The following is a 21,077-nucleotide window of genomic DNA, read 5'->3' as shown; positions in this document are numbered from 1 at the left end:
GAACACCAAGCACACGATAATTCTATAAGAATTAGGGTATTTATTAACAATAGACACAAATCACATTACTATGCAACATAACTTCTGCAAAGAAAAGGTAAAGATTAGAGTGCACATTCTATTAAAGCTGGTCGGACGTCACCTGATTAATATGAAGTTTGGGCTCGGCAGTCATCTAGGTTCCCTTCTCGTCTCTGTATCCTGGCTCGCCTTGCAGTCACACCCCAGCCGTCACAAGTACACGTCTGCACCGCTAGGCTCAACCTCGTCTGCTTCCCTTCAGGACACCGGAACCTTGCTGATTATTAGCTACCGTCTCTCTCTCTCTCTGTATCAGTGCGCTCCGCGCTACTTCTCGTTCAGTCTTTCTCAGAGAGTTTCGGTCTTAAATCTTTCTCGGACTTCAAAGATGGCGACTGTCCACCATGAGATAAATAATGGCAGAGATGCTAACGGCTAGATGCCGCCTACGGACTAACTGACAAACTGACTAACACCTTCGCTAATATCAAAGCCCGTTCCTTCATGGAAATTCACGGCCAGTAACCTGCCGCCCACCAAATTCTTGTACCTCCCCGTACCAAGGACACTTTCCCAGCCGGCCGGCCTGAAGTTGTGTCTTCGGAGTGGAGAAAAATACATTCCTTCGATAAGGGCCAGTCCGAGCCGGTTCTCTCCAAGCGAACAACAGCTTAAAACTAAAACATTACACTTGACCTAGAAGGCCTTCTCGAGCTACCGGGCAGAAAGCAAAATGGAGTCTGTCTCGTTTAAGGCCTACGGAGCCCACAATATGCATAGCTCCATGGAAAATATCCCAGCATGTTAGCAAATGAGCAAATCATGACTAATACTTATATATCTATCCCCTAACTTAAATTCATAAGCCCTACTTTAAGGAAAATGACACGAAAATGCCCTAATATATGTAAGACAGGGGCCCTGTCTATAGTCCTAATCCCTATGCTATGGGGGTGATAGGCTGGAGTCACTCTCCATCATTCTCCCTCTCCAAAGAGCCAGCAAAAAGGCAGCCATTACAGTAGCGCGCTCTATAAATGGTTGATTGAGTAAGGGAGATTGGACATGAGGAGTTGGGTTGTTGTTCTTTCTGGTCCAGAGGTTAGGAGGAGGTGTTGTGGGTCTTTGGTCCAAGGGAGGGGAGTAAGGAATGCAATGAAAGAAGTCCTTGACCAGGGGATAGGCAGAGTGATTAGAGGTGGGGGTGGGTTGGGCATGTGGTGGAGGGTCGGGGGAAGAGTGTGCAGTGGTTTGAGGGAAGTCATTGTCCGAGGGATTTTCACTGTTGTTGGGTATGGAGATGGTTTGGGCAGGGGGAGTAGGGACAGTTGTGGAGTTGAGGATCGTTTGTGAGGGTAAAGTCGGGTCCCCTCGAGGGGGGGGGTGCCTGTAGTGGGTTCCGCAACGGAAGGACTGTCATTTGAATATGATTTGCCTCGCTCAGGATCAACCTTGTGGTGTTTATAAACTGTGCATTTGCTGGCCCTGGTGGGGTCGGTTGAAGCCATTATAGAGGGTGTTTGGCGGCGGAATTTGATGATAGGGGCATTGAGATTATAATTAGTGATGGTAGACGTCCATAAGTTGTAGCATGGGTCGTCTGTGGAGGGGGATTGTGCTGGTTCCAGATTTCTTGTCTGGGTGGTGGGGGATTGGGTTTGATGGTACTGATGAGTTAGAGAGGTGAGAAGTGTTGGGAAGTGTCGATCAAAAATGGAGAGGTGCGGGTCAGTGGCCTGTCTGAGAATGTTTCCTGTTCTGAAGATGGAAATTGTGAGTTCCCCTTTAGAGGTAGGGGTGACTGTACTGTTGTGGAGATTTTTTTGCCATAGGGAATATTTACTGATTTGGTGACTTGAAAGTGAAGAAGGAAGGTGTTTTTCCGCTTAGTCAGGCGATTTGTGTAAAAGATGAAGTTAGTTTTCATTTTGCCATTAGTCACGGTGTGGTAGTTGTTTACTATAAGTGTTTCTAGGTGCTGTTTTAAGGTACTGTGCTTTCGGTTCTTTTAAGCATTACTCGTCAGATTTTCTGGGTACTTTATGGACAATCAGAATATTTGTAAAGTGCACTACTCACCTGTGATGGTCTCAAGGCGCTGAGGGGGGGGAGAAGGGGAGGGGTGCTGCTACTGATCGAATAGCTAGGTCTTGAGTAGCCTCCTGATGGTTAGTAGATTCTGTGTCTGCCGTAGGAGGATGAGGAGGGTGTTCCAGGTCTTTGTGGCGATGTGGGAGAATGATCTGCCGCCGGTGGTTGCTCTTTGGATGCAGGGGATGGTGGTGAGGGAGAGGTCGGCGGAGCAGAGCTGGCGGTTCGGGGTGTATAAGGTGAGTTGTCCGTTTAGGTATGCTGGTCTGGTGTTGTGGAGTGCCTTGTGTGCGTGGGTGAGGAGCTTGAAGGTGATCCTCTAGTTGACGGGAAGCCAGTGCAGGTCTCTCAGGTGGGGTGTTATGTGGCTGTGGCGAGGGATGTTGACGATCAGGCGTGCAGAGGCGTTCTGTATGCGTTGTAGTCGTTTCAGGAGTTTGGCCGAGGCTCCTGCGTAGAGGGCGTTTTCGTAGCCCAACCTGCTACTACCGAGGGCATGGGTGACTGTTCTTCTAGTTTCGGTGGGGATCCACCTTTAGATCGTGTGAGGCATGCGGAGGGTGTTGAAGCAGGAGAACAAGACAGCGTTGACTTGCTTGGTCATGGAGAGTCTTGAGTCGAGGATGAACCCCAGGTTGCATGCTTAGTCGGTGCTGCTCCCAGTGTGGTCGGCTACCAGGAGTCGTCCCAGGCCGAGGAGGTGGAGCCGAGGATGAGCTTCAGATGGCTGTTCCTCATCCACTCGGCGACGGCTTTCATTCCTTCATGGAGGTTGGTTTTGGCGGTGAGGGGGTCTTTGGTGAGGGAGAGGATCAGCAGGGTGTCGTTGGTGTAGGAGATGATGTTTAGGGCGTGCAGTCGGGCGACGTGAGCGAGTGGTGCCATGTAGATGTTAAACAATGTCGGGCTAAGGGATGATCCTTGGGGTACGCCGCAGATTATCTCGGTGGCTTCGGATCAGAAAGGGGGGAGGCAGATGGTCTGGGTTCTGCCGGAGAGGGAAGTGATCCATTCCAGAGCTTTGTCTCAGGTCCCTGCGTTGTGGAGGCGGGTGCATTGGGTGCGGTGGCAGACGGTGTCAAAGGCGGTTGAAAGGTCCAGGAGGATGAGGGCAGCGGTCTCGCCATTGTCCAGCAGGGCCCTGATGTAGTCGGTGGCAGCGATGAGGGCAGTTTCAGTACTGTGGTTGCTGCGGAACCCAGACTGGTACGTGTCTAGGATGCTGTTCTCCTGGAGGTAGCAGGTCAGTTGTCTGTTGACAGTCTTCTCGAATACCTCGGCAGGGAGATGGGACGGAAGTTCTTGAGGTCCTTCAGGTCAGCCTTGGGTTTTTTGAGTAAGGCCTTGATATCGGCGTGCTTCCAGCTCTCCGGGAAGGTCGCGGTCTCAAAGGAGATGTTGATGGCCTTACGGAGATGGGGTGCGATGGTGGCGCTAGCTTTGTTGAAAATGTGGTGTGGGCATTGGTCTGACGGAGACCCGGAGTAGATGGTGTTCATGATTTGGATGGTGTAGTTGTTTATGTTGGTCCAGGTGAGCAGGGGATCGATGTGGGTGGAGGCCATGGATCCAGAGGTCTCGGTGGCTGTCGGGTGGGCTGTTATGGTTGTCTGCGATCTTGCGAGGAGTTGGGTCTGTAGCGTACGAGTTTAGAGTTCTGGGAGGGGTTTGGCGGGTGCATAGTTAAAGACTGAGTTCGGGTTCTATATGAATCGATGGGAGGAGAGGTTAGTTGCCCCTTGGCGTCCTGTAGTGGGGAGTGGTTGGGCTGAATAATGAGGGAAGTGCCAAATAATAGATCACTTCAAGATGGTTGCTATCTTGTTAGTACAAAGGTTATCCCCTTTCTCCATTTCAATGGAGAGAGATGAAAAGGTCGCTCCAAGTAGGATTATGTAGAGGCGGTTGGTAGCGGGTGTGGCCTGTAAGTAGCCGAGACTGTTGTGGAGGTGCGGCAGAGCATCCCAGAGTTGGAAAAAAACAGTATCGGGGAATCCTGATCGGTGTGGGGTGCTCCCGTGCTGACGTAGTCATCACAGGTCGGGCTTAATAGAAAAGCCGTTCCAAGATGGCTGCTTGTTTGACCAGTGATGGTTTGGCTCAAGTGTGTGTCCTATCGCTCTTTCCATGAGATTGCCTCTCTGGGTAAAGTCCTCTGTCTCTTTCCATAGGTTGCAGTTGTTGATCCTTTGTTTCTTTTTAGAATTGTGAAGAGCGCGGTAGTCTTGTGTCTTATTCATGGCTTGATGTGGAGAAGGAAAAGCAATTTCTATTTAGTTAGTTACGCCTGCCATTTTGAGGGGAGAAGTTGCTGCTATTTACAACGTGTGAGCAAAATGGAGGCTTTGCCATGTTTAATGGGCCATCGATGCAGTTAATTAATCCGGTGCTGGAATGAGCAGGGAAAAAAACTCAAAAAAAGAAGCAAAATAGGGGAAAGTCTAGATTAATGATTAGAACCATAAAGAAGCCGTAGGGCCGGCTACTTGAATCACAATAACATTAAAATCGTTGAACGCTGTGTGGTCTAGTTCTCGGCGACCTGTTAATTAAGCAAGCGTGATGTGTCCCAATATGCTGATTGCTGCCACTTGTTCGAATTACCAAAGAACGCTGCAAGCGCTTGGTACTGATTCAGCTAGACTAGTGTGATGATTGCGGCAGGGGGAATGAGGGAGGGAGGGAGGGAGGGAAAAGTACCTGCAGTTCGTTAGCTGTGACCCTGCCACAGAGATCATCAGGGGGTCAAAAAGCTGCTATAATCTTCGCTCCTATCCGGCGCTGAGGTGGAGGATGAACTCCAGTCGGGTCGTCACCTTTTGGGGTCCTGAAAAACTGCTGCAATGAGAGACTCTGAGCGGGAGGAGAGTCTGAGTGCCTGGTCCTGCACTGAGCGCTCATTCTGATACGTGTGCTTACACCGGGACACCCGTTTTCCTTCATCGTTGTGGCAGCTCCTTTGCGCAAATGGGTCGTTACCTCTGTAATCTTGGATAGTGCAGTGCTGCTTCTGGAGATATGCACTCTACTTGCCTTGGGGTGTCCTCGTGTGATCTAGGAGCCGATGTCCTGATGTTTTTCTTGTGGGACCGATGCCTGTCACAGCGTTATCCTGGGGGGCATCTATCAGGCAACGGTGATGTGGGCGAGTTTGGTCGAGTGGTGGGTCGTCACCAGCGAAGTCTTGATCGAGAAGTGTAGGATTCCTTCCGATCGACTCGGGTAAGGTTTGAAGCCACGTATCAATAGAGTTTTAGTTCCTATGTTCCGATGCCATTAGGCAGCAAGGTTGTGGGGAGGGCAAAACAGGGATATTTTTGGCAATTTCGATCCCCAGCCTACAGAGCTTAGTTCTTGAGCTCCTCTCCTGTTGCCATCTTGTCTACCAAAAGTTTACTTTTGCATAGTTACCGAAAACCATTGCAATACAAGCTTTAAAAAAGTAAAAACAAATATTCAATATAATTTCATCAACCATTACCAGCTTTTTGAGCTCTGTTATAGAAAAATATCTTCAAGTAAAATCAGTTAAAACCCAGGATAGAAAAATACTGTACAGTTTAAAATCAGAGTTTTAACAGTAATGGCATTGATGTATGTCATTAGTTCGCAGGGTAAAGTGCAGTGCTGTCACTGATTTTTAGCTCGAGCCGGACGTGCCCGTAGACCAGTGTCGTATGGGCATGTTGTTCAATTGTTTGTCCTTGTTACGAGCTTATTCACTAAAGTGCTAGTGGTCCGTCCTTGGTGTGGTTTAAATAAACCTCCTCTCATCTGCAGGCTGTCATGCAACACCAGAGCTTCATCCTTATCTTAAATATATAAAATTTTCGGTATTTTGGGCATTTTTTGTTCGCCAGCATAAGGTATTTTACCAGTCTACAGTTCACTTGTGTGTGCTCCAGGCTTAGGCTGGCCAGCACTGCTTCCCTCCTGGTGCGGGTGCCTTTCTGCTTAAGGGGTGCTTTTAGGAACTGTAGCTGTTCTTGATTAAATTAGAATATCTCTTTGCTTGGTGTTACACAGCCTACACGTGTCTTGACTGTTGCCCTCATCCATGTGATGGGATATAAATTCGATAAATATATGTTATTGGCCTAATATATACAATATAACCTTATAACCGCACGTTAGCATTGCATTATTCTTATTGTATTATTGTAGTTAGGAACAATTCACTTTCTTGCTGTTTAAACCTATTGGTGTGACCAGAGCCATCTTGTTTCGTTTCTCTGTGTCAAGTACTGTTTCCTTGAAATCACGTGATTACGCTTTCTGCACGAAACCACGATGGACGACTTAGCTGTCTGCTCCACTCGCTAGTCTGTAGCTCAGGGAAACCCAAGGTCACACCTGCCCTTCTTGTGGGATGCGCAGGGCCATTTCTTTTAACTCCTTCTTAGATATTTCAATGATCTTTTCCGGTGTTATGTAATAATCCTCTAGGCCTAGATCTTTAAAGAAGTTTCTAATATAGGCAAGCCATTTTATATCTCCTGAATGATCTAGTGCCATAGAGTCCACCATAATTCCTCTAGTTAGCATGTTTTTTTCTGAGGTCCAGATACGCCTCCATAATAGGAGAGGTTGGATTTTAGCCAGATCCTCAATGTAAGGTATGCCTAATTCAATATGGGATGCGTATATAGAAATTCGCCTCGGTGCAACTAGAAGAAATCTTAGAAAGGAGTTTTCTGCCACCTGTAAAGCACTGACATCGACATGCCCCCAAACCCCAGCCCCATACAGAGCTACTGCTCGGCATTTTGCATTATAAATATTCAGCATTTCCAAAGGGGATTGTTTACCTAGTTTTTGTGAAAAAGCCATTAATGTGGCTATTGCACGCTTAAGGGAATGTTTTCTAGCCTCAACTGCCGCTTTCCAATTTAATTTATAGTCTATTGTAATCCCTAGGTAGGGGTACTGGGCCGTCAATTCAATATTTTGGTTGTTAAGGGATATGTTTCTAAACCCTTTTTTCCCTTTGCCTGCCACCATTATAAAGGTCTTCTTGATATTGATATGGAGGTCAAGGCTACCCATGAAAACCGCATACCTAGTTAATGCTTTTTGAAGCTCTCGTGGAGTACGGGCCAAGATGACAGCGTCGTCCGCATAAAGCAGATCGGGAATAGGGCGTGATTTTACTTGGGGGAGGTCTTGAGCCCCCCTCAAAAGTTCCGTCTCCAAACCGTTTGTGTATAAGGAGAATAGGAAGGGGGCCAAGACACAACCCTGCCTTACTCCACGCTCTACTCCAAACGACGCGGTCAACTCGCCCCCAACACCATAGCGCACTCTTGCTGAGGCCTTGGAATATAGTTCCCTTAAAAAGTCTAGGAGAGGGGGATCCACGCCCATTTGTGATAGAACCAGCCATAGCTTGGTATGGGACACGCAATCAAAGGCTGCGGAGAGGTCAACATACACCATGTAAAGTTTATCTTTTTTTGCATGGACATATTTTCCTACAGTCATTGACAGATTAAGAGCCTGCTCCACTGTACCAAACCCCTCCCGAAAGCCGAATTGTAGGTCTGACAATACCCCCCTATCCTCCGCCCATTGTTGGAGATGCTCAAGTATGACCCTACCTGCTACCTTACCCACTGAATCCAATAATGAGATTGGTCGATAGCAGGTAGGGTCTTGACGGTCTCCTTTTTTGAAGATCGGGACCATGATAGACTTGGTCCAAGATTCCAGGAGCCCTTTTTTGCCGCTGCCGTGCACACCCTGGTCAATATAGGGGCCCATAGGTCTGTATTGTGTTTGAAAATGTCCACCGGGACTCCATCTGGGCCCGGAGTTTTTCCGTTTTTACTTAGATTTATGGCCGTAAGGACTTCGGAAAGGTCAAATTCTATTTGAATAGGGTAGTCAGCAACTGGTTGAATTATTTCTTCACTCTCAAAGGATGTCTGTTTCCTAAATATTTTTGAGAAGTGAGAAATCCAGGCTCCTTCTTCTATGGCTACTTCTATTTTAGGGAGGTTATCGTCAGCTAGAAAAGGGGATTTTACTACTCGCCAAAAGGCCTCACTGTTTTTCTGTAGGGCGCTTTTATGTAGTTCATCCCAAAGGGTCTGCTTCAATTCGGCTTTTCTCTGCTTTCGAGCGGAGAGATACTCCTTTCTGGGTCTTGCTATTGCCCGCGGGTCTCTGTTTTCATTGTTCAGGGCCAATTTAAGCTTAGTGTGTGCCGAGGTACAACTGTGGTCAAACCAGCCTCTTTTATTTAGAGTTTCTACCTTTGATGTTTTTGTCAAAAGGCCCTTAATGACAGCTAGGATTTTTCGGAAGTTAATTATAACTTCCTCCTCTGTCAGAGTTAAGTCAAGGCATTTTATAATGTAAGGGTATGCTGCTTTAATCACTTTCTCGGTGATTTGTCCAGGGTCTATTTTCCCCCATTTTAGGCTATACCCGTTTACCTGCGCCAATTGCAAATTATTCTGGTTCAAAGCTTGGGCTATCGTCGTCTCAAGAGATTGTTGGTATAGTAAGTTGAGCTCTATCCTTATGGCAAGGTGGTCACTTAATGTGTTTGCTAGAGTCTCAACATGTTTGATCTTGTTTGATAACCCATCTGATGTGAGGACATAATCAACAGTGGTCTGGTAGCCTCTCCCTATATAGGTCGACTCTGGGTTTCTTGTTTTTGGGTTTAATTTGTTGACTATTATAAGTCCCAAGTCCGACATAAGGTCGTTCATGGCTATGCCTGATTTAGTATGGCAGAAGTGAATAGGGGGAATGTCCTGATCCTTAATCATTTCAATACAGTTTTTATTTAAGCAAGGGTGCAGATTAAAGTCCCCTACCCATAAGAAGAAGACAGCACCTTTCCCTCCTTTCGTCTGTCTAAGATAGGAGAGTTTTTCGTTTAGGTTTAAAATTAGCCCCCTAAATTCTCCTTCCTCCAGGTTATTATACAAATTAATGAGTACAATAGTCTCATTTTTTGGTAGGGAGAAGGAAAGAAGCTGAAAATTAGTGACCAATTCAAGAGTAGTTATTTTTATTTGGACAGTATTCGCTATATAAATTGTTAATCCCCCCTTGGCTCTGCCCATGTTTCCAGCTACAGCTGGAGAAAAAAACGTCCTGAAACCCAAGAGATGGAGTTCCGTTAATGACCAAGTCTCTTGGAGACAAACGATTTGGTGCTTGTCTAGGAAACTTATGGCGGTACCGTCCTCAATCTTGGGGCGGAGACCGGCAATGTTCCAAGACACGACGCTTAGAGTTTGGGGGCCTCTGGTTGGGAGCTTAGTTATTTGTAATCCACTATTACCCTCTAATTCCCTTTTTTTGGGGCTGAGATGTTTTTTATCCTGTGATGGTTAGTCAACTAACTCAAGGCCACTGTATCTGTTCGACATTGGGATGCCATTCCAACCCTCCCAGGGTAGTGGCTCTCTATAGGAATCCCTATGGTAAGGCCCTCCCCAGTCATCCCTTTCTCTACCCCGATGTCGAGGGCCTACCGTGTGCCAGGCTCCATCTTGATGATATCCGTTTCGATTTCTCGAGGGGTAGAAGGAGAGGCGCTTTGTTCCTATAGCCCCAGTTGAGGTCTGGTAGTCCCATGCACAGATGTAATCAACTAATCTGGGATCATCAAAGGTGATAAGAACACAATCACCTTGTATCGTTTTTTTGCCATGTCCTATCCAGGGGGCTCTTCTTACCATTAAGATCTCAGGTGAACAGTAAGGAGGAGGTGGGCGATTTAGATTTAACCAATGTTGGACCTTGTTCTTTAACGACCAAGTTGCTTCATTAGTTTGGTCTCTCAGTTCAGGTACGCCAGCCATTACGACTGTGAAAGGACTAGCCTCCGGTGGGAGGTTGACGGAGAGTCTTCCATCATGAGGTCCTCTATCCCACCCTTTATTCAGCTGTGTGGCAGGTGTTTTTAGATCTGTGTTATTATGTGCCAGGTTAGTGTTAGTAATATTGTTCGGAGTATTACTTAGGGTGTTATCTAATGTCTTTTTTTTGGTCGCTAACGGTTGGACTGGTTTAGTTACTAATGGAATAGGTTGTTTGTTTTGAGCATTTGAGGTTGCAGGAGGCTGCTTGACTCCCCCTATTTTTTGTCCCAGTTGGTTCATTTGAGTTTTTGCAGGAGTTGTCAAGTCAGCTAATGCTTTTTCTATTTGTCCCAGTCTTAATTCTAATAGTTTGAGTAAGTCTTTAAGAAGGTCTCCAATTTTGGTTAATAGATGATCACTCGGATCGATTTTAGCATCTGCCTCCTTATCTAATGGAAAGTCTGTTATAGTTTCCCCGGAAATAGGGGCCAGGGTATCAGTTAGTGCCTGATGAACAATCACATTGGGAATTTCCTGATCTCTTTTCTGTGGTATAGTGGTTCGAATTTCTCCTGTCTTATTAGGAATTTTATGTGTTTTTTTAAACTTTTGGTTGTTCGAGACTGTAGGTTTTTTCTTACTTATTGCACCCTCCCTCCTCCCTCTTGACTGTCTAGTTTCCTCAGGGGTAGTTTCAATCACTAGATCAGGGGGTTTTTCTAGGTCCAATGATAGTTGTGAGTCAGAGAGCTGTGAAACCGATAGATCCACCGTGGTAGGGAGGCTAAGCCTTTGCCCACAGGTTTCACTCGGTCCAGGGTCACTACGTTGCTCTGGCGTTCGTGCATCCGCCAGATGTCCCATAGAGGACCTTTTTGCGTTAGCTAAATCTTGGGAGACTCTACGTTCTATCAGGGAGATGCTTTGATCTATGAAGGTGTTTGCTCTAGTGATAAAATTATCTATAGGACCTGTGATTTGTCCCTCCTTTGCGGCAGTTTTACTTCTACTCCCTCGTGTAGACATGATGAACGTTTACAATGCGGTCTTACAGTAAAGGGGAGAATGAGATATATGTATATAATAAGGACCTCGAAATCAGTATTATAGATTTTGGAGTATTGATGTTAGGGGGGTGGCCCAGCCCAGTCTATAACGGTCTCTAACGGGCACAAGCAGGCCTGCCCTTGGCCCGGGCTTCGCCCGGGTCCCGCGGTTGCGGGACTGATGCTCCTGAAGTAGAACAGGGGGGAGGGGCGGAAAGAGGCACCAGGTGCGCGCAATGTCAGGAGCGCTGAGAACCCTGGCCCTCGCAGTCCCGCTTCCCCACAGTCAGCAGCAGTTCGATCCAGCCAATGGAGGGACCCGCTCTTCAGGTCAGCAGATTCCCCAGCACAAGATGCGGTAAAGACTCCGTGTTGCAAAGCCCCAGCAAGTGTTTGAAAGGCCAAGACGACTTCGAGCGGCTCCCGCAGAGCGGGGGCCGCGAGTCGTGTTTTAAGGTCCAGGTAGGCGGGGGAGGGCGGGAAGAGGCACCAGGTGTGCGCGATGTCAGGAGCGCTGAGAACCCTGGTCCTCGCAGTCCCGCTTCCCCACAGTCAGCAGCAGTTCGATCCAGCCAATGGAGGGACCCGCTCTTCAGGTCAGCAGATTCCCCAGCACAAGATGCGGTAAAGACTCCCTGTTGCAAAGCCCCAGCAAGTGTTTGAAAGGCCAAGACGACTTCGAGCGGCTCCCGAGGAGCGGGGGCCGGGAGTCGTGTTTTAAGGTCCAGGTAGGCGGGGGGAGGGCGGGAAGAGGCATCAGGTGCGCGCGATGTCAGGAGTGCTGAGAACCCTGGTCCTCCCAGTCCCGCTTCCCCACAGTCAGCAGCAGTTCAATCCAGCCAATGGAGGGACCCGCTCTTCAGGTCAGCAGATTCCCCAGCACAAGATGCGGTAGAGACTCCGTGTTGCAAAGCCCCAGCAAGTGTTTGAAAGGCCACGACGACTTCGAGCGGCTCCCGAGGAGCGGGGGCCGCGAGTCGTGTTTTAAGGTCCAGGTAGGCGGGGGGAGGGCGGGAAGAGGCATCAGGTGCGCGCGATGTCAGGAGCGCTGAGAACCCTGGTCCTCGCAGTCCCGCTTCCCCACAGTCAGCAGCAGTTCGATCCAGCCAATGGAGGGACCCGCTCTTCAGGTCAGCAGATTCCCCAGCACAAGATGCGGTAGAGACTCCGTGTTGCAAAGCCCCAGCAAGTGTTTGAAAGACCAAGACGACTTCGAGCGGCACCCGACGGATGGAGCTACCTTTCGGCTCATGCTTATGTTATGTTAAAATTAATTTCTTAAGCGCACGTTCACCAGGCGGTTTCTTGGCGCTATGAACAGGAACGATCGCCATGTCGAACAGAGAGTGAGTATCAATTGTGCGCATGGGAGAAAAGCCAGGTTTTTAGTAGTTTCCTAAATTGGGTATAGGAGTCAGTCGTGCGCAGGTAGGGGGTAAGGGTGTTCCAGAACTGGGGAGCCAGGATCGTGTATCTGAGGCTGCCGTGTTTCTTCCGTTTAAAAGAGTGGGACACCAGTAAGTTCTTATTAGAAAAAAGAAGGTTGCGAGAGAGAAGATACCGTTGGATGTTTAGGGCAATAAAAGCAGGGCCTCGTCCTGACAGGGCTTTATGAATGGTGCAGCCCAACTTGAATAGGCAGTGTTGAAGAATAGGGAGCCAGTGAAGGCTTTTCAGCAATGGTTTCAGGTGGGAGTGCTTAGGCTGTCCAAGAATGAGTCTGGCTGCCTGATTCTGAACACGTTGCAGGCGAAGTGCTTGGTAGGGAGGAATACCCACGTAGAGAGAATTGGCATAATTGATACGTGCAATGACCAGTGCAAGAACCAGCTGGGTCAAGGCTTCGATGGAGAGGAGCCTGCTGATTTTCCTAATTTTGCGCGGATGAAAAAAGCATGCTGAGACCACCAAACTGCCCTGGGCCTTCATGGTAAGATCGCAACTGATCATGATCCCCAGGCTTTTTACTGACGAAGCCGGAGCAGGGGGGATCCCTAATTAGATGGGCCAGAAGTTCGAATTCCACGGGTTGGCCACACCGCCCGTAAGAATCAATTCTGTTTTATCTGGATTTAGTTTGAGTTGATTGGCATTCATCCAATCGCTGATGAAATACATTATAGATTGAAAATTGGAGATAGAGGAGGTGGATGGATCAATGTTAAAGATCAGCTGAAGATCATCAGCATAGTTGAACACCACACCTTCCTTTTGCGCAAGGCAGTAATCAAGGGGAGGATGTACAGATTAAAAAGTAGAGGTGATAGGGCAGAGCCCTGCGGGACCCCACAAGTCAGTTTAGTTTGTTCTGCCCTGAAGCCAGCAAGGCGGACAGATTGATAACGCTTACTAAGAAAGGAGGTAATCCATCTCAGTGATAGGCCTTGGAGCCCAGCGCTGTTGACACGGTCGACCAGAATCTGGTGGTCGACCGTGTCAAAGGCAGCCGACAGGTCGAGGAGCACCAGGGCCTGGGTAGTAGCCTGGTCCGCTCCCTTTCGTAGCTCGTCCAAGACTGATAAAACAACAGTTTTGGTGGAATGCTCAGGTCCAAAACCTGCTTGGTGGGGGTCCAGATAGTGGGTCTGTTCAACAAACGAGCTAAGGCTATTGGCGACATGGGCTTCCATAACCTTACTCAGGTAGGGTAACAGAGAAATGGGGCGGTAATTGCCTGGTACCTGCGGGTCTAAGCTGTGTTTTTTAAGAATAGGGACAACCTCAGCCATCCCAAAGAGATCTGGAACAATCCATTGAGCAAGGGAATTGTTGATAAGCGATAGTGGAGGGTCTGGACAGCGTAAAAACTTCCTGGAGGATGCGAGGGGGACAGCTGTCCATAGGGGAACCAGAGCCAATTTTCTTAAGAAGGCCGAAGAAAATTTCCTTAGTGACAGGAGGGAAGTTATCCTAAAGGTCATTGTTAGAATCACAACATAAATAAGGCAGAGGATCTGAGGGTTTAGGAATGCTTACCTTAATGGTAGCAATATTTTCAGTAAAGAAGTGATTAAGTGAGTCACACAGATGTTGAGAGGGAGAGGGTGTCACAGTAACTCTGTCTAGTTTAGACAGTTCGTCCACTATCAAAAAGATCTCCTTGGTTTTGTTGGCGGAGTTTAAAATTTTGGCCAAGAAATACTCAGCCTTGGTCTGAAGGATCGATGCTTTATAATCTTTAAATAAGGATACAAATCTAGCTTTGTGACTAGGGCAGTAGTTACGTCGCCATTTATGTTCCGCTTGCCTGAGGGTTAATTTCTTAGCCTTCAGCTCTGTTGAGAACCAGCGTTGTGCATCATGGTGCCTCTTTATTTTCACTTTCCTCAAAGGGGCTAAGTTGTCTCTGGCCTCATCCAGCCAAGTATTAATTATGGCTGCTTGAGATTGGAGCGACTCCTTCCCTACTCTAGGTGCCACGACAAGTAACCTGGAGCAAAAGTCATCCATGTCCACTTTGTTCCAGTTTCTGGCCAAGAAGTTTCCTACTGGGGGGTGGTGATGTCAAAATGAGCAGAGGGGATGACAAAGGTGGCCAGATGATGATCCGACCATGAGCACGGGGCCACTTGTAGATGAAGAATGTCCAGGTTGGCAGTCCAAACCTGGTCAAGGGTATGCCCTTTGACATGGGTGGCGACTTTTATATGTTGGGTGCAGTTCATTCCCATTAGTAGTTCGGAGAATTCAAGGGAACATGGGCTTTCATGTCCATCATTGGGCCAGTAATTGATGTCCCCAATAATCAATACACGAGCGTTATTAACGACCATCTCGGCGATCCTGTCAGCCACCAACTGGGGAAATGTGGGCATATGGGAGGGGGGGTCTATAGAGCAGCACACAGATGAAAGAAAGATCCTGAGACTCAAATTTTAAAGAAAGGCTATCGATTAGGGGGATGCCCAAGGGGACCGGGGAGGTCATTTTGTGTTTCTGTTTAATGACAGCTGCCACCCCTCCTCCCACCTTCCCTGCAGGTCGATCAGCCCGAAGAATGTAATAGTTATCGGGGAGTGCCACAAGAATATCAGGACCCGATTCGTCTGTCAGCCATGTTTCAGAGAGAAGGAGGATATCCGGTTTAACAGTGTCCAACAGATGGAATATCTCGTGCTGGTGTTTCACCATAGAACGTGTGTTAAGATAGCATATTGATAGTCCATCTTGTGCCTGAGGTGTGGGGCTGGGAGGAGCCCTTGAACATTTATTGTTAGGTAAAGGCTGTTGGTCGGTAGCTTTTAACCGCAGAGTGGAAGGGAGGTTCCCCTGCCAATAAATCCCAAGTGAGTTTAGTGTGTCCTTGGTGTGCGGGCTAATGTCCGCAGCTCCTTGCCAGAGTTTAAGTTCTGATGAAGAATATCTTAAAGTTTGTGCATAGTGTAAGGCCCCAGGCCCCGGAAGGGCGCAGACAGGCTTGCCTTTGACGCGCCGCCAGCACGCCCGCTGCGCGTGAGGGGAAGCATTGATTAAAATAGTATTGCGGGACTCTAACCCGGAAGAGGGGGACTCACTGAAGTCGTGGCCGGTACATCTCCACTCAACCGGGATAAGGACCCGTGGTGGACCGGGGAGCAGTGCGGATCAACAAAGCAGGTAAATAATTGGCAATTCAGTTTTTTAAATGCATTCAGTTTTTAAAACTTAATACACGGGTATTCGTAAGGAGAACATCTTGGCTCCGACTTACAGCACTCAAGCCAGAAGCGCAATCACCCATCCTCAATCTTCCTTTCTCCGGTTCCTCTGTTCGGGACTCACACGGATGAAGAGATGGCCCGGATGAAAACAGCACTGGATGCGATGAAGGCAGAGGGCCATGAAAAGAAGGAATTCTGCAAGAGATTCCGACCGTACAATCAGCGATCCCCCCAACAGATTAGTCACCCCCCCTAGAGTATTGACATATGTGAGTGTCTCATAATCTTGTCATGTTGCGCATGATTAAATTGCGGATCATCGTGATTAGGCCCGCGCACACCGACCAGCAACACATTAAAACTGTCTTTGCGAGATCTGGCTAACACGTACCTACTCCCTGTGTCCACCTTCGCGTCATGGGTTGCAGCCGTGAATTTTTGCGTGCCCAAATCAATACTGCTCTGGCATGTGAAGAGAACCCTGCTACCACACACACACCTTTCATTCTTTTAGGGGTCAGCAGCCCAGAGCGTAGGGTTAGGTGAGTTTCCTGAAGTACGGCCACATCCACGTAATGTCTATGCAGATAGGCCACTACCTTACGCATTTTCCTGTGGTCATTGAAGCCCCTCACGTTCCAAGACATGAAGTTTATGTGGGCGTTCGCATTAGTGGCCTGCTTCGTGAGTACAATTTGCATGTACATAGTGGTGCATGATATTTATGATGACTGACCTAGTAACATGTCGTGCACAGTTCTGCGCTGTAAGACAATTCCTGACTGCTGAACTAAAATAGCTCTACCCACCCTCCCACGCCATAGCCCAAACATTACGACATGGCACACCAGTAAAATCGAAATGAAACCCCCTCCCTTCAAAAACAACCTCCCACCCCCAAAAAAGAAAAGCTACCCAAAACGTACTACCCAATGTGTGATACACTTGGGGGCGGTGGTTACCGGACTAACAGTGTTAAGTAATGGCCTGTGACCGACCATAAGGTGAATTTTTGTCCAGGCAAAGGATTTGCCAGTTCAAAATAAAGAATGCAGTACTTGTTCATTTTATTAGACATTGAGTAGTGTGCTCCGCGCATCAGCCATGAGTTGTGCGAGCACCTGCTGGATTGATTGTCCGCTATAATTGTTATATCTGTTTGTGCCATATCTGTCGCTTAGTGGGTTACGGTGCACAGCTTTTTATCAGACCTGTTGTTCCGGCACTTCTTGAGCGATGCCTCCTGCTGCCGTAGGCTCCTGCGCAGGTGTCTGCAGTTTATCTCTGCTGTGCTTTTTAAGATCTTGCTGCAATTGTTGAGGGTCATTATATATTTTTGTCCTGCCATCAAAGTTCACCCAGAGCCTCGCCGGGTAGAGCATTGTGTATTGAAGCTGAAGCTCTCTTAGTTTGCCTTTCATGGGCCCAAATTGCTTGCCCACCTCCTGCACCTGTGGGGTAAAGTCCGGGAAGAGAGCCAGTTCAGACCCCTCATATTTGCGCACTTTTAACTCTCAGGCGCTTCTTAATGCAGCGTCCCTATCCCTGTAGTTTAGCATTCTCGCTAGCAGGGGGGCGCACTGGGGGGTGGTGGGGGGCGGGGCGGTTTTGGTCCTAGAAAGCCAAGAGCGCGCTCCACAATAAACACCAATGAGAATATTTCACGTCCCAGTAATGTCACCGGGATTTGCTCTGTCAATAGCTCCATGTTCCCAGTCACTGTGGCTTCTGGAAGGCCCAAAATGTGCACATTATTGCGCCTGGAGTGCGCCTCGAAGTCCTCAGCTTTGTCACGTAGTGCTGACATTAGTTTTACCCATTTTGTTTCTGAGCAGCTCCTGTCTCAACTTGCGCATCTTCCGCCTTTGGCATCCTGCGCTCCACCATGTCTAGCTTTTCAGCATGTTTGCCTACGCATTCTGACATACGATCCAGTCGGTATGACATTGAGTCAATCTTACCATCAATTGAGGCCAGGTCCTGCTGCATAGCTGATAGGATGTGGCGTATATCGTCCCCTGATTCAGGGGTCTCACTCCCATGTTCAGTAGGCATGGGGGCTAGGTCCTCTTCTCTACCTCTGGCCGCCTTATGTTGGAAACTTAATCACTCAGCCTTTCCAGCTCTGAACAGGTTGTGGGGCCTGTGCGAAATAGATCTGTTCGCATCATGACTCAATCGGCAACTGATAATTTTTTTTGAGCTTGCGCATACCCCTACCTACACCCAAGCGACTCTACACTCGTCTATACTATAGTACTATAGTACTGCAATCCACGTGTACTTGAGTACTCATACCCCTACTTATACCCACGCACATCTACCTTAACCTATGCTTATACCAGGCACACCAGCTCGGTGATAGTGAGGCCTGCCTTCTTCATTTTTGAATTTCTCAAACCTGATGTATTGCTGGAATCTGTATCAATTCCTGTTCAAAATGCCAGAATCTAGAAACATAAACAAAAGGACTTAATTTCCTCTTAACAATGGGACAACTTTAAAGCAACTTACTTCTCTTACCATAAACTGGTGAGGTTAGTCTCTTGTGTGACATCACTTCCTTCATGCAAGAAGGAAGTGATATCACATCAAGGAAAGGATATCTCCTTCAGGTATTGTACCAGAATATCATGGACTAAATATGGTCTTACAAACATATTGTATTTTAAGTATCGTTTACAAAATGTTTTCCCTTTTGGAGTTCATAAAAAAAATCTACACTGTTGGACAGGCCACATGGAAGGCCCGCTCCCCCCCTGCACGACCCGGCCCGAGCCCGGCTCCCCAAGTGTTACACGCCACCACTCCACGTTTTCCGTCCCCTCCGGGACCCCTGCATCCGAACTTCTCGACCTCATGGGCCCGATCCTCTACCAGCCCTCGCGCCCGACCGGGCGCCATCTTGAACGCTGCACCACGAGGCCGCGTGGCCTCCGATCGACCCTAACCCTGGGCCTGGCCAGGTCCCGACATCCCGGCACCACCATCCACCCAGGAGGTGAGCGGACTACTTGGCAGGTCAATGGGAGAAAGAGGCGTCGATGGCTCTCCCCCGCCAGGTGCCGATCGCCCCCAGCCTCCCCGGGCGCTGGCTCCACCCCCCTGCTGGGTGTCTGGACTCCCTCATCCCGGACCTCCCGACCTCCAAGTGCGAGGGTCCGGACATCAAAGGGCGCCAGACCTATAACTGGGGCAGATCCAGAGCAGGAAGGCAGTTGTATCCTGGAGTCGAGAGACGCAGAGAAGAACTCATCCTTGACGGACTACTGGCGCTGCCGTAGCTCTGCCTTGTGAACTATCGTCCTGCCTGCTGGCGCTGCCGCAACCTTCTGAAACCTTCATCGTCGTCGGGACCTGCTGGCGTGGCCGCGGACCGTTTGTGACTTCCATCTTCATCGGGACCTGCTGGCTCCGCCGCGGACCGTCGCTACCTTCAACCATCTCGGGACCTGCTGGCTCCGCCGCGGCCCGATCATCTGAACGCCGAGCTCGAGGATTGAGAGCTCTTTCACCTATTCAATTGGTAACAAGACTGTCCCGCTACCCTTTTCCCAATCCAGAGACCAGATCAGAGGGGACCCCTGAGTCCAGACCTCCTTGTAACATTTACCGTACCTGAAGAATTGCCTATAAAGTATCGTTAAACCTTATCCTTGTGTGGTGTACGTCTGTGGGGGGGAAGTTACTTGTCTGTACGATCGTTGGAGACGGCTCTCCCCGGAGGCCTCTCCCCTTGTCCTCGGCCGACCCTCCCGGTCCGTCTAACATACACACAATTGGACAATATTTTTGTAATCGATATTTAAGACACCATACTTATGTCTGTCGTTATTTTGGGCCGCAGTGTTGTGAAATAAAACTCACTTTAGGAACAGACCCTATATGTATAGACAACTCCTTATGAGTTCAGAGGGGCCAATCTTTTCCAGACCTCATTGAGTCCTGGGATAGTTTGCTTCTTACCACTAGCTTTGGCCGCAGTCATACATAGCGCCTCCGCGGTATAGGCGCCGCTGACGTCAGGGGCTCGCGACGGTGGTTCAGGAAGGCTTGCAGCCCACCCTGATCACAGGAGGAGAGGCTGCATGATTGCACCCTCCCAGGAGGGGTTGGTCCTCTGCCACTGGAGCCATGGGGGTAACTGCAGCTACACCTGGTGGAAGAGGGGAGGTGCCAGAGCAGTGGAATTTCAGAACAAAAGCTGTTTTTAATTAAATGCATTGTAAATGCAGTTGGGTGAGGTATGGTGTCAGAGCAGGAGCAAAGCCACATTGTATTTCCAATTTTAATTCAGAATACAAGCATTTGCACTCAGCAAAACAAAATAACTGCGTGCATTTACTGGTATAATTTTAATTAGATAAAGAAGGTACGGAATACTTGCGCTGCTGAGTGCGAGAACAGAACAGAACTTTTACCGTGATTTGGACCAACAAAAGCTTTAACCCTTTCGATGCTGATGACGAGCTCAGCTCGTCATCACCCACGGGTGCCGTGTACTGATAACGAGCTGAGCTCGTTAGGACAGCAGCAAAACGGCAATTTGCAGCACAGCGCAAAAATCACCGCAGCAGCGATGCGGTTAAATAGTCGCGCTGTGAATAGCACAGGGTTCGCGCTAGCTGTATTTGAATAAAATTGCATTTAGGGAAAATATGCTTTTATTGTAATTAAACGCCACTTACTTACATGATAAAAATTTTAAAACCACACGCTGCTTAGCGGACTTTTACCTTCGATCTCAGGGACATAGAGAGGGAAGTTTGGGGCAGCCATCTTGGTTGACAGTCTAGTTGCTGACGAGCTGCACTAGACTGCTTATTTAAGACAGCCAATGCAAGCGCGCAGCGGGCGCGCCTATGGCGCGCCAGAGGCAAGCCCGTCTGCGCCCGTCCGCGACCTGACCGCGCCCAGTGCCAGTCATGCTGCCCAAAATCCCGATATCCAGGGTACTAAACCTCATCAACGGCGATTTTTCTACTCTCGTGAAGAGCTGATGGCCATAGACAATCGGGAGATCAGTGAGCGCTGGTGGGTGGGACACCAGCGCGTCAGTGAGCGCTGGCGGGTGGGAGTGCAGAGGGTGTCAGTGAGCGCTGGTGGGTGGGAGTGCAGAGGGCGTCAGTGAGCGCTGGCGGGATGGAGTGCAGAGGGCGTCAGTGAGCGCTGGCGGGATGGAGTGCAGAGGGAGTCAGTGAGCGCTGGCGGGTGGGAGTGCAGAGGGCGTCAGTGAGCGCTGGCGGGTGGGAGTGCAGAGGGCGTCAGTGAGCGCTGGCGGGTGGGAGTGCAGAGGGCGTCAGTGAGCGCTGGCGGGAGTGCAGAGGGCGTCAGTGAGCGCTGATGGGTGGGAGTGCAGAGGGCGTCAGTGAGCGCTGGTGGGTGGGAGTGCAGAGGTCGTCAGTGAGCGCTGGTGGGTGGGAGTGCAGAGGGCGTCAGTGAGCGCTGGCGGGTGG

The sequence above is a fragment of the Lissotriton vulgaris genome, chromosome 12, assembly GCF_964263255.1.
Source record: "Lissotriton vulgaris chromosome 12, aLisVul1.2, whole genome shotgun sequence".
NCBI lineage: Eukaryota > Metazoa > Chordata > Amphibia > Caudata > Salamandridae > Lissotriton > Lissotriton vulgaris.
The sequence above is the reverse complement of the archived record's forward strand: the minus strand, read 5'-3'. Positions refer to the sequence as shown.